Source organism: Chenopodium album, chromosome 11 (genome assembly GCF_948465745.1).
Source record: "Chenopodium album chromosome 11, dcCheAlbu1.1, whole genome shotgun sequence".
Lineage (NCBI taxonomy): Eukaryota > Viridiplantae > Streptophyta > Magnoliopsida > Caryophyllales > Amaranthaceae > Chenopodium > Chenopodium album.
Genome location: NC_137844.1, coordinates 31,790,853 through 31,794,430, shown reverse-complemented (window position 1 = coordinate 31,794,430; position 3,578 = coordinate 31,790,853). Strand labels below are relative to the sequence as shown.

The 3,578-nt window shown below is 38.0% G+C and overlaps 1 non-coding gene across 1 annotated transcript; it reads right to left on the bottom strand.

Annotated features, from left to right (window-relative positions):
* Positions 1–3,123: 3,123 nt before the first annotated feature.
* Positions 3,124–3,229, bottom strand: LOC145569540 (small nucleolar RNA R71). The gene has a single exon (XR_014096136.1). It is a non-coding gene; the product is annotated as a small nucleolar RNA R71 (small nucleolar RNA).
* Between the last annotated feature and the right edge of the window lie 349 nt (positions 3,230–3,578).

Here is a 3,578-nt window from a genome sequence, read left to right as displayed (position 1 = left end):
ATCCTTGGTAAATGGTTTTGTTTCTCTATCTTTCTTTAAGAGACATTTGGGTGAGATCTTTCCTTTCCCCTCTTTCCATTCTCTTTGAGTGCTTAGTTTAGGTTTAGTTTAGGAAAAGTTGAATGGTTCGAGGTTGATTGATTTTGGTTCTAAGGAACCTGGGATCGTTGATGTTGTTATCAACGATCACTTGTATGACGATTGGGACTTATTTGATTTACATGCCTCGTTTATGAACCTTTTTAATTTCTTCCTCCTTCTTGTGTGTTTTTCTTGTTCCCTTTTTGTGTAACAAACATGACTATGACAAGTTGAAATATTTTTTATGTGGATTTGCTCATTCATTTGGATTTGAGGATTTGTGTGCCTTTTTGATGACATGTCTTCAAATGCTTACCTTCCTAGTTGATGAGGGTTTGCACGGTTTGAGAGTGCTTAGGGTTGAATTAGACACGTTATAAGCTAAGGTAGCCCGGTTTAGAACTCTTGAGGATGTTTGAACCCCTAGTTCACGGGAAAGTGGTAAGATGGTGTTGCTCTCTATAGTGAATAGGATTCCCCTGGTTGGTATTTGCTTGTTTCTTATCCCGAGTGAGCGTAATTTGTTCTAGCCTTCATCATTCTTGTGAGCGGCGCTTTGGATCCTTAACTATGCATGTCTTGATCTTTGTGTTGGTTTCTAGCTCCCGAGATCGTGACCAAACAACTTTAAAGGAGGAAGAGGGCATTTCTTCTCATTTTTCTTTGTTTTCTTTGTATTTTGTTACAAATTTGGTTTTAATTTTTACATCCACCCACTTGCCAACCAATTTGGGCCTTATTCCCCTTTCTTGATCTAGCCTTATTACAAACCTATCGGCCTATGTTCTACCAACCCTTGTAGTTAGTGAAGTATTGGCTTTGTGAGGTTTTAGTTTGAGAGTGTTGGTTTTGGGGCAAGAAAGTTGCGAATATTGGTTCAAGTGAGATTTTGAAAGTTGTCCATGAAAGAAAATTTATGCAAAAAGTTTGTGAAGAAGGATGCTGATGAGCGTCATTTTTGGCGCTCAAAAGAATAAGATTTAGGTTCATTTTCTTTCATCATTTTCATATAATTCTTTTAGTTTTACTTGATTTTCCATTTTTTATAATTCACTTTAGTTCTCGATTGGTTTTTACGAGTTTTACATATTTTTAGTTGATAATTCATAATTCATAATTTTAGTTTTAATTTTACCTTGCTATGCTTCCTCTCTTTGTTTTATTTGTGTTTTGTAGGTGAAAAATCAAGTCAATTTGCTCATTTTAGGACTGCCATGTTCGCGGGCATCATCTCGAGTGCACTGATGTTGGGGATGCTCGGGAGCGCGGAGTTTGATCAAGCAAGCAAAGGAGCCAAAGCCCATGCATCGCACAGGGGTGCGCGCGCGGCTGGGCTGTGCGTGCGCATGACCTGTGCAGCCTTCTTCGCTCGATTTTTCTTATTTATAGCTTTTGAGTTTCTTTTTGGTGACGATTTAAATTTGTACTAGAGAGAGAATTTTTCCAGAAATAGTAAAGAGAGAAAGTAGAGAGAGAAGCTTAAGATTTACTTGTTAGTACTTGAATTTGATCTTAGATTTCAATTAAATTTTGAAATTCCTTCTTCAATTCAATGGATATTTGTAAGATTTCTTTCCCTTGATTTACTTTTAATGCAATTCCTTCTAGTTTCTTGGATTTTGATTGAGATTATATTCCTTGCTTTTGAAATTGTTGATTGATTGATTTTCTTTTGATTTAGCTTTAAATGAATATGAATTTGATTGAATTTGTTTTGTTTCTTAATTCCACCATGTTTAGTGAGTAGATTAGTTTCTAGGGAGAAGGGGAAGTATGCTTGATTGATGATTTTTCCTAGTTGATGAGGCTAGATTGATTTGAATGGTTCAATTAAATTAGTTGACATAGTTGTGCATGAGATTGATTGGACTAGGAGTGATCAACCTATAAGATTAATCTAGATTGCATTGCAAATTTCAATGACATGAACCCTTGATTTGAGAATTGCTTTAATTGATTGAATTTGATTGTGATTTTCCTAGCTAGCCATTCATAGTGATCCCTAGCTTGGCTTATAGGAGATAACCCTTGAATTCCTTTGATTGCAACTATTGCTTGTCCTTTGCAATGTTCGAATTGATTAAGTGATTTTTCAATTAGCATAATCATTGAGCTTGCATGTGGAACCATATCTCTAGTGTTTAGTATATTGAATTCCTCGATTCATCTAGACTTCTTGATACCTTAGTTACCAACCGCATCTTCTGCAAACTTCGAAGTAGCTTGACCTAGGCTATAGCTTACACCTATTCATTCCCTTGGGTTCGACCCTTGACTTACCCTATACTCGTATTAGGTTGGTCGAGTGTTTATAAAATTTATTTGACTCTAGGAAAGGGTAGAGGACGACCTACATTTTTCTCATGTCAAAAATGGCGCCGTTGCCGGGGAATGAAATTGGTGCTTTGTTTTAGTTGTTGAGTCTATTTCACCATTAATTGAAACAAAAAATACTAAAAGATTTTCTTTAAGGCTACATTTGTAGCCGTGATACTAACCATTTCTTTTGAGATTTTATGCATAGAGCACGTGATCATTCACTAGTGCCATTTGATCCGGAAATTGAGAGAACTATTGCAAGGTTGAGAAGTGCTAGACGATCTTTGAGCCCTAGCATTTCAAGTGAAGAAGAACCACAACAAGAAGAACAAGCAAGAATGGGAGAAAATCCGAGAGTGGCATTGAAAGAATTAGGGATTCCAGGTGCATATAGATTTGAGAGTGGGATTGCTCCGCCTACAACACCGGCAAATGATTTTGAAATAAGACCGGCAATGATTACTTTGATAGAGAGGCGACAATTTAGTGGGGCCAAGCATGAAAGCCCACTAAACCATCTCAAGGAGTTCGAGAAGTATTGCAATACTATCAAGGTGAACAGAATTTCCCAAGAATTCATCCGCCTCAACCTCTTTCCCTTTTCTCTCATAGGCCGTGCTTTGGAATGGCTAGACAAGGAGGTAAAGCCGAATTCTCTAAGGACATGGGACGAGGTCACCAAGGAATTTCTATCCCGTTTCTATCCTCAAAAGAAAACAGCAGAAGCTAGAGCTTTGATTCAAGGTTTCAAGCAAAAGCCAAATGAGAGCCTCTATGAAGCATGGGAGAGATACAAGGAGTATCAAAGAGAATGTCCTCATCACGGAATTCCAACCTATCAAATCATTCAAATTTTCTATGGAGGTCTTAGCCCTCAAGGAAAATCATGTTTAGATGGAGGAGCCGGAGGTCCTATCATTAACAAAACGGAAGAGGAAGTGGTGGACATAATTGAGGACGTAGTGAGGTACTATAGAGATTGGCAAGATGGAGAAAGAGAATCAACTAGCAAGAGTAGCTCTTCGATGTACTCGGTTGATCATCTAAATGCAATCAACAATCTATCCTCTCAAATGACAAACTTGGGGAAGGAGATGTCCGCTATCAAGGCAAAGTTGGAAAGCGCTACCTACCAAGTTTCAAGTCTTCCCTCCCAAACTAAGGGGAGAGGTACGTCT